Below are 14,734 nucleotides of genomic sequence, written 5' to 3'. Positions count from 1 at the left end.
ATTGAGATAGAACCAAATCAATTAGATAAACTAATGGCAGGTACAGAGGAAAAAATGATATCAAAGATATATAATTATTTATTAGAATATGATTTAACAGAAGAAATAGTGAAAGGACCGATGATATCATGGGCCAGGAATTTGGGACATAATATAGAGTTGGAGGATTGGGAAAAGATTTGGAAAAAAAATATACAATAACAAAATCAGCATCATAAAAAGAAAATCAATATAAAATGTGCTATCAGTGGTATCTAGCCCCTTCGAGATTGGCTAAAATGTATCCTAATTTAAAATTGTTGGAAATGTAAGCAATACAGGGTACCTTCTTTCACGTATGGTGGCTTTGTCCAAATTTAAGAAATATTGGACCAAAATACGAAAATAGTTAAAAGAAATTACGAAAGTCCAAATAGAATTTAAAGCAGAATTATTTCTTCTGGGAATTATTAAAATTATACATAAGAGATAAAATATTTAATCCTACATATAATAACAGCAGCAAGATTAGCACTCGCACAGTGTTGGAAAGGAGATTCAATACCGACAGATAGTTTAATTGTCCAAAAGATCTTTGCATGGAAATGGACAAACTTTCATTAGAATTAAAAGAGAAGGCTGACTCAGTTTATTATACAGTATGGGAAAATTGGTACCATTGTATAAACGAAAGAAATAAACAAATATATAAGGAACGTATAATTTAGAAAGATAGAGAGAGAGATAAGAACAAATAGGAGTATAAAATATGCACTGGAATAACAATTGAAATGAAAGCACTGTCAAAATGGATTATAATATATATAACACTTTTATTTTAAATATTTGTATTGTATTTTGTATTGTATTTTTTAAATTTTTCAATAAAGGTCTATTAAAAAAAATTTTAAATGTCCCTGAGGATTTTTAAAAATAAAGCTAATTATCACTTCCACATTACAAACAAAACTTAAAATAAAATTGATAATTTATGTCTTCTAATGTCTAGCTTTTGACTGCCTAGGTATAAATTTAATAAATAGTTTTATGGAGACACTGAATGTTTTCTTGCCCAAAGTTTCACAAAAATCCATGAACGATAGAGTTTGTGGCAAGCAGAAAATCTTTTAATAGCTATAAATGTTCTTAATTTATAGTTTTAGTAACTTGATTTAGTAACAATTTAGTTATAAAAACTGTTTGTAAAGTTGCTTGGCCACTGAACATTAACTGAAATCAACTTCAAAATTGAGGCTTATGGAGATATTGGAGGAATTTTATTTATTTTATTTTATTTATTTATTTTGTCAAGCGATTATAAGATAACAGGTATAAGTATAACATAGTTATGAATACATGAAATGGATACATATAAGAAAAATAAAAAGAAACAATAGGACAGGGACGGTAGACACGTTGGTGCACTTATGCACGCCCCCTACAGACCTCTTAGGAAAGGGGTGAGGTCAATAGTAGACAGTCTAAGGTTAAAGCTTTTGGGGTTTGGGGAAGAAACCACAGAGTCAGGTAGAGTATTCCAAACATTGACCACTCTGTTGCTGAAGTTGTATTTCCTGCAATCAAGTTTGGTGAGGTTTACCTTGAATTTGTATCTATTGTGTGCTCTTGTATTGATATGGTTGAAACTGAATTATTCATTGACAGGTAGGACATTGTAATGTATGATTTTATATACTATACTTAGATCGGACCGAAGGCGACGTAGTTCTAGGTTTTCTAGGTCTAGAATTTCAGGTCTGGTGGCATAAGGTATTCTTCAACAAGTAGAGGAGTGGAGAACTCTTCTTGTGACTCTTCTTTCTGGACTTTCTCAACTGTGTTAATATCAGATACGTAATGTGGGTTCCAGACTGATGAGCTGTATTTGAATATTGGCCTAGCAAATGTTTTGTATGCTCTACTTATTAGTGTAATATTACCAGAGAAAAAGCTATGTAAGATTAGATTAACAACTCTTAACTCCTTTTTGGCTATGTAGTTACAGTGGGCTCTAGCACTTAGATCATTACAGATGAGTACTCCAAGGTCCTTGACAGACTTTGGATCATCAACAAGGTCTTGACTATTTAGCTTGTATTTTATTTTCTGATTTTTTTTGCCAATATGTAAGACAGAGCATTTATTTGTTGAGATTTGAAGTTGCCATTTGATTGACCATTCTGATACATAGTCAAAGTCTTTTTGAAGGGTAGCAGTATTGTCTGTGGTGTTAGCTTTACATCATCATCGAAGAGAACACAGTTGCTCTTGATATGATCACAGAGGTCATTTATGTAGAGTATGAAAAGAGTTGGTCCTAGAACACTGCCTTGGGGGACACCACTGTTGACAGGTACAGAATTTGATAGGACACTCCCAATTTTGACCATTTGTTATCTGTTTGACGGGAATGCTTCTATCCAGTTATGCAGGTGTCCAGAGATACCATAAGATTTTAGTTTTAATAGTAGTTTGTCATGTACCACTGAATCAAAGGCTTTACAGAAGTCTATGTAGATTGTGTCTATTGCTTTGCCCTGATCGAGTTGTGTAGTCCATATGTTTTTGCAGTGTAAATGTTGCAGATTACAGGATAGTTTTTTCCTGAAACCAAATTGTTTATTAGAGAGTAGGTTGTTTGTCTTTAAGTGGAAGATAATGGATTGGTTAATAATTGATTCCATGACTTTACAGGTGATACAGCATAAATAGATTGGTCTGTAATTTTCAACTAGACTGGGGTCTCCCTTTTTGAAGATGGGGATGACCGTGGCTAGTGATCATAGTTTTGGCAAGGAGCTGGTCCTGTAATATTTTTCAAAGATTATGCTTAGAGGTTCGGCTATGGCAGTGGATAACTTTTTTAAGAAGTAGGCACATATTCTGTCCGGTCCAATAGATAGAGATGGTTTTAGATTACGTAGTGTTTTTCAACATTGTCTTCTGTAAAATCGATATGTATTAGATCATTGTAGTTGTCTGTGATTCGACTAGGAAATACTTGGCATGATCCATTGCTGTTTACAAATACAAAGAATTTGTTAAAGAGGTTGGCTTTAATAGTGTCATCATTGCAGTCTTTACCATTAGGTCCTTTCAGGGGTGGGATGGACCTTGAGTCTTTTAGTTTGTTGTTTACAAAATTGTAGAAAGCACAGGTGGAATTGGTGCATAGAAGGTTTTCCTCTTGTTTAATGTGATAATTGGTTCATTCAGTCTTTATCTGGTGGCATAAATTTTATATATAGGGAGAAGTAGCCAGATTAAAAATAAAGAAAGAAAAAACTAAACTGATAGTTAAGAATATGACAAATAAACAGAAAGAGGATTTGGTCAAGGGAAAAGATATCCAGATAATGAAGAAAGTGAAATATTTAGGGATTTATTTCACTGCAACGTGCACAATAATTAAGGAGAATAATTATGCTAAATTAATAATATAATTATTAATTAACCAAATAAAGGAAGATCTGGAGAGATGGAGAAACTTGCGGCTCTCTTTTATGGGTAGAGTAACAATAATAAAAATGAATATTTTACCCAAAATACTTTTTCTGTTTCAAAACATAGCTATAAAATTAGAGAATTTTTTTTGAAAATTTGAATAAAATAATACTGAAATTCACATGGCAAGGAAAGAAGCCAAGAATCAAACTGAAATTACTGCAAGAACCAAAAGAAAGAGGAGGGTTTGGTTTGCCTGATTGGGAAATGTACTCCAAGCTGCAACACTTACCTGGGTTGAAAGAATGGATAAGTTTAAGGAATAAGAGGCTATTAATGTTAGAGGGCCATGATTTGCAACTAGGGTGGCATTCATTTTTGTGATATGGCAGACATAGGGCACACCAGTATTTCCAAAGGCATTATATAAGACATGCTCTACTGGTGATATGGAACAAAGTTAAACAACAGAATTACATGGAAATACCGGTCAGGCTGTCTATGCTAGAAGCGCTGGTACATCCAAATATTACCAATCTGGGAAAAATTGTTTCATATAAGGATATATTAAATGAAAAAATGGAATTGAAAACTAGGTGAGAACTAAAAGAACAAGGGGTAGGTAGAATTGGAGTGGTGGTCATATCTACAAATTCAATCAAATTCAAAGATGTGAAACAGTGGAGTATTAATAGAGAACCAACGACACTAGATAAAATTTTACTGGGGATGGATGATAATTTGATAAAGATAACCCTAACCTATTAGATTACAAAATGGAGGAAGAACAAGTCAAAGAAACAATGATAGTATGGGCCAAAAACTTCGGGTATAATATTGAATTTGAAAAATGGCAAGAATTATGGGAAAGAAATAGGAAATTAATGCTGGCCACATTGTATTGTTTTATAAGTGGCATCTTCCTCCGGCAAGGCTGGCAAAAATATTTAGAAATTTATCAATGAAATGTTGGAAATGTAATCAAGTACCAGGCACACATTATCACATGTGGTGGTCATGTAAAAAAGCAAAGGAATTTTGGCGAAAGATACAGACATGGTTGGAAGAAATGATTGGACAAAATTTAAAATGGAGAGGAAGGAGCTGGAATAGAAAATAACTAGGATTTCAAAAAAGGAAACTTGATGTTATTTATGCAAATATATTTGAGTACAATGGATAAAATAAAAATATAAAAATTAGCAATGTACAAGATTTTATGTTGTAAATATAAATGTATATACTGGATAGAATAATTGTATACAATTAGCAACACATGATGAGTATGGCTAAGGCACCAGCCTAGAAGCTGTTCATTGTTGCAGAAACTGTGAGTTCTAATCTCACTTCAGCCATGAAAACTGTCTGGATGACTGTGGGCCAATCACTCCTTCTCAGCCAACCCATCTCATAAGGTTGCTGTTGTGAGAAAAATAGGAGGAAGAAGGAGTATTATGCATATTCACCACCTTAATTAATTTGTACTATAATAAAGGTGGGATAAAAATAAATTTAAAAATATTTTTTTAAATTATTTATGAAGGTATTTGGCTTTCTGTTTTTCTTATTTGGTACACAATTGATCAATGTTCTAATAATTTTATTCTGCCTTGCAACTGTGAAGGAAACACAGCTGTTTCATTGTTTTTAAAGTTAGGTAACTAGGACAAAATTGTTTATATAATTTTCTAATAAGCAGCCGATTGTCCTCTTAGAATGTTTCCATCTTCTCCCCTCTAACAGTTCTCTATAGCCCTTCTTTTTATAGGCTCATCTGGGATTGGTGCTAAACTGCTTTCTCCTCCATATGCAAATTAAGTCAGTGGTAGGGCTAAAGGAAGGTCCTGTTGGAAATGAGTGAAAGCAATTAATCTGCTGTAGTAAATTTTTATCAGACTGTTGCAGATACAAGAGGAAAAAATAGAAGATGTGTAATTTTCTAGTAATTGGAACCAGGACTACAGTCAATAAGTGATGCAGTCATAAAGTGCAATTTCACATGACTGAATCATTTAGTGGCAAGTTTGGTAGTTGCAGCTTTATTTAAAGTAGTAAATTAAAATAGCTTAACAAGACATGGGATGTTAAACAGGAAATGGCAACAGTCGCAGATAAGAAGTGCAAGGATGGGAGAGGATGGAAGAGGCCTTGAGTGGGCTGGCAGAGGCAGCATACTGATCTGTAGAAGCCTTGTGAGGGCCAGCAGTGACTGCTTGGAAATAGATGCTGCAGGTTGAAGAAAAGGTGACAGGAGCAACTTGAGATGTTCCCTGTTCAATTAACTGGTTGAGCAGAAGAAGAAATCAAAACAGAAATAGGTAAAACATGTAGAATAAATTCATGATATGCCAGCATTAGAAAAATACTAAAAGATCTCTTAGTTCACTTGGTAAGAAGAGAAATAAGAGAACAAATTTTAGACTGTCATTTCAAATCGAAACTGAAAATTAATAATATGGCTATAATTATCCTGAAAGAGATCCCTGTTAGAATTTTGAGAAAGTGAAAAGCTTATATCTTCTTAACAGACTTTCTGAAGGAAAGAAAAATCCCATTCTCCTGGGACAAACTTGAAGGAGTGATATTTACCTATCAAGAACGAACATAGACTGAATTTTATAGAAAAAGCCAAGGATTTCTTGAAGAAACATAACTAGTTTTGATCCAACAGAAGAAATGAATATGGATGAGCAATTGGATATGGACTAGCCTCAAACATTGAATACAGGAAAACAGGAAGGGGCTGAAAGGACGATTGTACAAGACTTTGCTACATTGTTCAAAGTTAGATAATAAATGCATAACATGGAACAGTAATAGGACAAATGTTCCATCAAAGCAGAAAAAAATATTTCACTATCTAAAGAAACTAAATGTTTATCTCATTTGTCTTCAGGAAACACATTATTAAGATATAATAGATATCTAACAAACAGAACATTAGGTGATGAATTAATCTCAGTTGTACCAAATTTTGTACAATTTTTTTGTATAAAACATACTAAATGTAAACTAATCAAGTTACTAGACAAAAAAGTAAAGGATCTAGAGCAGTGGTTCCAAAGAGGGTGGTACCGCCCCCTGGGAGGTGATGGGATGTCTTATGGGGTGCTAAGAGGCAAGGGGGGCAGCAGAGGAGTGCTGGAGGTGGGCCCCTTGCAGGGTGCAATTCAGGGATGGGATTCTACTGGTTTGTTACCATTCCTGGTAATTTGGAGAACCGGTAAAACAGGCCCCTGGCTGGTCCTGCTCCTCTCCGCCTTCTCCTCCATTCCCTACCCAGTCAGTCCTTATTGTGCATGCACGACCGCATGCATACGCGACAATCGCTGATGGCCATAGTGGCGCATTGGAGAAGCAGAACAAGCAAAGCCAGAGGTTGGTAATTTTTGCTGCAAAAAGGCTCCAGACGCCACGTGTTTTTTCCAGTGCGGCTGCAGTCCAGCCACACTGAAAAAAACGCTGCTGCTGCAGGCATTCATGACATGGGTGATGTGGGATGGTGGAGAGCCCAGTGACAAGAATGGCTCAGCCCTGGCTTGCCTTCCCTGGCAGCCAGCCGTGGGAGGATGGTAAAGTCACGGCCGTAGGATAACGAAAGAGGCAGTCGTGGGGAAGGAAACAGGGAGATTAAGGACTGGGGCCTCTGAAAGGGGAAACGGGGTGATGCAGGATTAGCCAGGCCTTTGACAGATTAGGCCATGCCTGCCTGGGCAGAAAAAAGGTAGATAGGTTAAGGAAGGGAGAGAGAGGGGGAAGGAGAGAAAGACAGAGAGAAAGACAGAAAGAAAAGAGACAAGAAAGGAAAGAAAGAGAAAAGGGAAAAAAATGGAGAGAGAAAGGAAGAAAAGGGATAGACAAAGAAAGAGAGGGGACGGAAGGAAGGGACAGAAAGAAAGAAAAAAGAAAAAAGAAAGGGAGGGAGGAGAAAGTGAATGAGATATCTAGTCCAACTACCTGCTCCAGTAGAATTAGAAGGGAGTGTGTGTGTGTGTGTTTGCATGGCTATCAAAACTCCAAAAACAGGTCAAGTAGCTCTAGGGAAGTCAGTCATAAATTAGAACACTTGTTAAGCAACGGGCCATTAAGCGAGGACCACTTATATTTGGTTTGCAGTCACATGGCCATCAAACCACACCTACCCGGTTACGTGACCACCAAGCCATGCCCAGCCAGCAAGCCATATCCACCCAGTCACTTGACCACCAAGCCATGCCCACAGAACCAGTTGTTAAGAAATTTGAATCCCACCTCTGGGTGGGAGGCACTGAGGATGAGTTTGTAGCACCAAGGGGGCAGTGGACTGAAAAAGTTTGGGAACCACTGATCTAGAGGAAACTCTAACCAGTCTGAAACTCAACCCACAAAATGAGAAACCCCAAACCTTGCCAAAAAATATGCCCAAATTGAACATAATAATGATCAACAACTTCTAAAAGAATTGACCTCTTAGAGGAAGAAGACAGATGGAAACATATCACCCCCAAAAAACCACAAACCTAGTACAAAACCCCTGTCCAAACCAACCCACTCTAATGCAGCACCACTGCTGCTAAGCAATCGATTTTATGGACTCTCCCTGGAAGAAAACATGCAAACAAATAGAAAAGAAGCACCATCAAATGTCCCTTTAAAAGTAGCACCCTCAAATGCTTCTGTGACAGATAGAAAAATACCCTAACTCTCCCTTGGAGAAAAAAAAGCGAGTGCTAGATTCAATTCTCAAGGGAACAGAGCCAGCCATCTGTAGACCAGACAGTCTATCCAGAGAGATATGTTGTCTCTCTGCAGCTAAATTAAAAGATGGGGTCTATTCAAGAAACAATTAAGAAAAATGAGGAGAGGATAAAAACAATTGAACTGCAAACAGAACAGACAGAAAAGAAATTAGAGGAAATGGATCTGAAGATTGCAGTACACAATAAAGAAGCGGAAGAATCCCTCATCCATCTTGAAATGGACTGAGCTTTGTTTTTATTATGATTTCAAAATGTAGTAGAATCAAAAGAGGAAGAACTAACAATTTTGATGGCTGAATTGATGGCAGACGCCTTACAAAGAGACAGACAAGAGAGGATTAATGAAATTGATGGTATCTATAGGGCATATACCAGCTATGCCAGACACCATAGACTCCCTAGAGAGGTCCATATAAGACTTGAAGGAAGGAAAGTAAGGGACATCATTTATAAAATTACTAGGGAAGAACCAATAAATTACAAGGGAAAAGAAATAGTCATATTAAAACAGATACCAAAGAGAGTACGTGAACAACGAAAAGACTACCAATTTTGGCGAACCATCTAAATAAAAAGAATATTCTATTTCGATGGATTACCCCAGAAGGCATATTGATTACATGGAATGATAAGAAAATAAAAATTGATAACCTGGAGAAAGGTCAAGATTTCTATGAGCAACTAGTCAGATCCGAAGAAGAAAGTGGCAGTAGGGAAGAACTGGATATACCAAGCCAAGAAGAACTTTGAGAAGAGAGAATAAAGAGAATAAAGAGAAGGACCAAGAGAAAGGGAATAGCGAGAGGACAGTGGATCAAGAAGTTAGAAACAGAAGCCAAAGAAGAAACTAGAGTAAATAGAAGATAAAAATCAGAATGGACATAAAAATGGAATGGGGATTGAAACTTTTGTTGATTAACGTGAATGGACTAAATATACCAACAAAAAGAAGATTATTATCTAAAATAGAGAAACAAGAATGATATAGTAGGCCTCCAAGAAGTGCACATCAAGAAACAGGATGAATGATATTTACAAAATAAAAAATTAGGAAGATTATATACAACATTAGCAGAAGAAAAAAATGGGATAGCGATATATATTAAGGAAGAAATATGTAATCCCATAATTTCCTCTAGTTTTTTTTGTTTTTTTTTTTGTTTACTGTTTGTTAGGTTTTTAAATAGCATTTTGGTCTTTTCCTTATTAATTTTTAATCCTGCCAATTTGCCAAATTTAGCTATTTCATTTAATAGTACTGGTCCCGAATCTATTGGTTCTTCTATGACAAATACCATGTCATCAGCGAAAGCTTGTAATTTATACTTCTGACTTTTAATTTTTGCTCCCTTAATTTCTTTAGTCGATCGAATTCTGTCCAGTAATGTTTCTAGGATTGTTATAAAAAGCAGGGGTGACATCGGGCATCCCTGTCTGACATCCTTCTTTATCTCGAATGGTTTGGCAGCTTCTCCATTTATCAATACAGTTGCATAAATTGTAGCATAAATTGAATTTAGCATTTTTGCAAAATTACCACCAAATTTCCTCAAGTTAGTCTGACACTTCATGAAATGCCAGTTAAGGTTATCAAAGGCCTTTTGCGCGTCCAGGAAAACAAGGGCCATTTGGTTTCCTGGGTGCAATTCATAAAATTCTAGTATATCTATTATCGTTCTCATGTTATACCTAATCTGCCTCATGGGAAGGAATCCATTTTGGGTGGATTTTGTTGTTGAGAGCTTTCTTTAATCTTTCTGCCATTACAGTCATAAAGATTTTATAGTCTGAATTTAGAAGGGATATTGGTCTATAATTCTTTATTTGATTGGCATCTGCACCCTCTTTGGGGATTAGTGTTATATAAGCTTCCTTCCATGATTCTGGAATTTTAGCTTCCAGTAATATCTCATTGCAAATCTCTAGCAACACATTTTCTAATATTTCTCCTATATCTTTGTATAACTCACTTGGAAATCCATCTGGGCCTGGTGCTTTATTGCTTTTTTGTTTTTTGGTCACCTCTTTCAATTCACTTAAAGTTATTCCTTTATTAAGTATCTCCTTTATGTCCCCTGGTAGCGGGTGTAAAGCTCCTTCTTTCAAATATTCTTCTATTTTGTTTAGATCAACTGTATCTTGTATAAGTTCTCAAAGTACTCTCTAACAATTACCTTCTTTTTTTCCAAATCAGTCTCTATTATTCCATTTTTGTCCTCTAATTGGTATATTGTTCTTTTTTGGTTTTCTTTTTTCGGTTTGTATGCTAGCCACCTACCAGGTTTATTTGCATGTTCAAAATTATGTTGTTTTGTATATTGTAGCTTCCTAATTTGTTCCTCCTGATCTAAGATGTTCATTTCATGCTTAGCTAGTGCCAGCTCATTTCCAATTAGCTCATCTCCCGGGGTTTCCATTTGTCTATTTTCCAAATCTTCTATTTTTTTTTATTAAGGTATTTAGTTTTTCCCATCTTTTTATTTCTATTTACTGTATATGCTATAGATATTCCCCTTAAATATGCCTTCGTTGTGTCCCAGAGATTCTGCAATGAGGTATCCTGTTTTTTATTGAATTTGAAGAAGCCAATTAATTCTTCCCTAATTTTTTGGATGTGGCTTTTTTCTTTCAGTAATTGCAAATTAAGTGTCCATCTGCTTTTCTTGTGGGTTCGATCTTTCCAAGTTATCTGTAGCGGGTTGTGGTCTGCCCAGACATTAGTTAAAATCTTTATATCCTGAATCTCCTTAAATAAATCACTGTTTACCCATGCCATATCTAATCTAGACCATGATTTATGCAGGTTGGAGTGGAAAGTGAACTGAGTCACCCTGGGTTCAACTTCCTCCACGCATCCACTATTACTAATTCTTCGGCCATCTCAAAAAATCTCTTGGGCAATGTATTCCTTTTTTTTTTTTTTTTTTTGATGTTTTTGTTCACAAGCATAGTCTTGATTGTTATTTGTAATTGCATTGTAATCTCCAAATATACAAATTCTTGGGTTGCCAATTTCTATCAATTTTTCATATAGGAGTTTATAAAATTCATTCTGATTTTTATTAGGGGTGTATATCCCCACTAATAGCGTGTTTTTATTTTGTATGACCACCTCTACCATTAATATTGTCCCCATTGTATCATTATAGATCAATTTTGAAGTTATTTCCTCTTTAATGTATAGCACGACTCCTCTTTTTTTTCTTCTGCAATGTTGTATATATTTTCCCCAATTTTTTATTTTGTAGGTATCTCTGATCCTGTATTTTAATGTGAACCTCTTGGAGACAAATTAGCTCTCTGATTCTCTAATTTAAAAAATATTCTCTTCCTCTTAGATGGGTCATTTAATCCATTGATATTCATAGATATTAATTTTATTCCTCTTTCCATTTACCCTCTAACTTCTGTCCCTCATTGGTTCTAGTCATTGTTTGACTCCTAGTTCTCACTCCTATCTCTTCTTGGGCGGCTATTTCTTCCCCTCTTTCCTTCTCTTTCTCTCTCTCCCTCCCTCTAATTTTAGGTTGTGATTCTTTTTGGCTTGAAGTCTCAGCTTCGTCTCTGCTACTCAGTTCCTCTTCTATTCCCCCTATTTGTTCGAAAAAGTCTTGTGACTTGGTTAAATTGTCTATTTTCACTCTCTTCTCCTTCCATGTTGCTAGGATACCCTCAGGAGTGATCCATCTAAAAGAAATACTTTTTTTATTAAGATAGTTAGTGAGGAATCGGTAGTCCTTCCTCTGCTCACGGACTCTTCTTGGCACCTGTTTGAGCACAATTACTTCTCTACCTTTATAGTAGGAAACTAGATCACTGCCGCCACTTTCCACCTTCACCCCTTTCACTCTGGATTTCAATAATACAAACAATTCGTCTTCAAACAATACTCCAGTTATAATCTGAAAAGTGTTTTTAGTACTGATATCTTGCCCAATCTCAGTTCGCTATCTCCTTGCTGCTTCCTTCCTTAATGGCTCGCCGCATCCTTGGATCTGCCCACGACAGGCTGACTTCTTTAACCCCAGAATTCGGGCTTTCTTCTTTGCCGCTTCGGGATTGCAACTCCTGATTAGACTCCAAGAGTCTCTCTTCCCTTTTGGTGATCATTCCAGGATCAAACCGCACCATGAGCGGCTATCCGAAGGCAAAAAACCTGATGCAGGAGAACAGAGTGAAGTTCTCCTGCACCACCACAACGCGACGTCACTGGAAGTGTCTCATCAGTACAATCCATTCTTTCATCCCTGTTAACTCCGCGGATTGGTAATATAGTTCCCAATTGGTTAGTCCAAACCGTCCACTAGTTCTTATATCCTGCAGCATTTTTAAATTAATTCTTGCTTTTTTTCCTTGCCATATATATTTTAGTATTATTCTATTAAGGTCCTCAAAATATTTTTCTCCAATTTTATCGGAATTGTTTGAAACAGATACAATAGTCTAGGCAATATATTCATTTTAATTATTGCTATTAGTGATAATTGCAATTTTTTCCATTTTTCCAGATCTATCTTAATTTGTTGTTTCAGTTTATAATATGGACAGGTTACCAGCAGAGTTATATAAAACCTTACAGAATTCTTTTAGTGACACAATGTTGGAAGTATTTAATGAACTATTGATAGAGGTGAAAGTACCAAACTCATGGATGGAAGCATACATTACTCTCATACCGAAACAATATTCTGATTTACATCAGATAAAAAATTATAGGCCAATATCTTTATTGAATGCAGACTATAAAATATTTGCCTCAGTAATAGCAGAAAGACTAAAGAGATTTCTAAATCAATGTATACATTCAGATCAAAATGGCCTTTTATCTAAGAGACAAATAAAAGACAATATGAGAATAATTTTGAACACTTTGGAATACTATGAAACACACCCAGAGAAGCAAATGGTGTTATCTTCTTAGATGCACGGGAGGCATTTGACAATGTGAACTGGCAGTTTATGCTAGCACAATAGAAAGAAATGGACTTTGGGGAAAGATTTATTAAGATGATTAAGGCATTATATTATAAACAAACCGAAAGGTGATGGTAAATGGAGAAATGACTAAAAAGGTCAATATTAAAGGAACAAGACAAGGATGTCTCTTGTCGCCATTGCTATTTGTACTGACTTTAGAAGTATTAAACAGAAATATTAGACAAGATAAGAAGAAAAAGGGAAATAAAAAAGGAAAAATACAAACTACAGACATTTGCAAATGATTTGGTTTTTATACTAGAAGAACCATTAGAAACAGGATCTCAACTGCCTCTGGTCTCTTGGTCTCCCACCTGGAAAAAGCAGCCAGGACTCACAGTTTGGAGTAATCGTCACTTTATTCCAGAAACTAAAACAATGCAACAGCGAGAAAGGACTTTTCCAAATAAAGCCAGCTCTGAGAGCCACTGCCTCTCAGCACTTTACATACCCTAGTTCCACCCCTCCCACTCTTCTCCCATGGGCTGTTCAGAGCATCCAGTAGTCGTGGGAGGTGCTTCAGTCTCTGCATATCTAGGCTGGGCTTAACCTGTGGAACGCTCCTCCTCCTCCACGGGACTCCTCCCCAGCATTCCCCAGTTTTGGCTCAGCCTCGTTGTGGATAGGCAGTGTTTTTTGTTCTTCCTTGGCCGACACAGGAGTATTACTCAGCAGGTTTGGATGTAGTCCAGTTCATTTTTTTCAGGCTTTTAGCCTCCAAATCACATTACGATCTCCTGACATTAGCTCTCTCCATCTGGTCATCGGAGATCATTTTCTGGCAGTGCTGTTTCACGCCCGAAGCAGCGGGCGGCTTCGGCATTGCTCTGAGCCCCCCCTCATCTGCTTGTTCTACCCCTTGCCATTGTGATTCCGCATTGCCTTTCCCTATATCGGCAATAGCGGCGTGGGCGTTTTCGCTCTCATCCGAGTCATATCATTTGATTTTTCCCCTCAGAACACCATCTTGGTGTGGAAAGCAGTAAGAATTCTTTCCACCCTTTCCCCACCATTCCTTTTAGCCACAAGGAGAAGCCGTAGGAGGCATTTCCCCACGCGGCGGGAGTTTCTTGCGGGGAAGCGCGCTCGCGCCAAAATTAACAGCCATTGTTTTTGCCTTTGTTTTTCAAAACTGTGTGGTCGCGCTATTTGTAACTCGAGCTGTGTGAGGTAGTTTTCCTTCCCGATCAGAGGTTTTTCCTTCTGATAACCTAAGGAATTATTACACCTCGTTTTCTTATTAGATTTGAGGCCATCCGTGTATTATTGTTGGCTCAGGGTTGACATGGGAGTAAGGTGGATGATGAATGGCCCCTCCCATAAGGATTAAAAGAAGAGCAAAAGGAGAGGAGGCTTTTGCAGGAAACAATTTGTTCGTTCCTGCCTCATGAAGATCTGTCTATGTAACCTAGAGACTCTTCCCTGTCAGCACTGCATGTGGAAATATTTACCGGGCAGCTTTAAGATAGATAAGGTCTGAGCTAATAATTATACCTTTGCAAGACTGTTTGCCTGGCTGTTGGCTGAATGTGAATGCAATAAATTCACATTCATTTAATAAAAGAGGTTTTGCCGGGACACAGAGTTTGCTTAGT

The 14,734-nt window shown here is 36.7% G+C and overlaps 1 protein-coding gene across 5 annotated transcripts in view; it reads left to right on the top strand.

Moving 5' to 3' along the window:
• Positions 1-14,734, top strand: part of MYRIP (myosin VIIA and Rab interacting protein) — a 199,272-nt gene that overhangs the window by 76,790 nt on the left and 107,748 nt on the right. The gene's annotated exons all lie outside the window — the stretch shown is intronic.

This window comes from Notechis scutatus, chromosome Z, assembly GCF_049901735.1.
Source record: "Notechis scutatus isolate UNSWTSFEM ecotype Mainland chromosome Z, rNotScu1.2, whole genome shotgun sequence".
NCBI classification, from domain to species: Eukaryota; Metazoa; Chordata; class Lepidosauria; order Squamata; family Elapidae; genus Notechis; species Notechis scutatus.
This window is presented reverse-complemented; position numbering and strand designations above follow the sequence as displayed.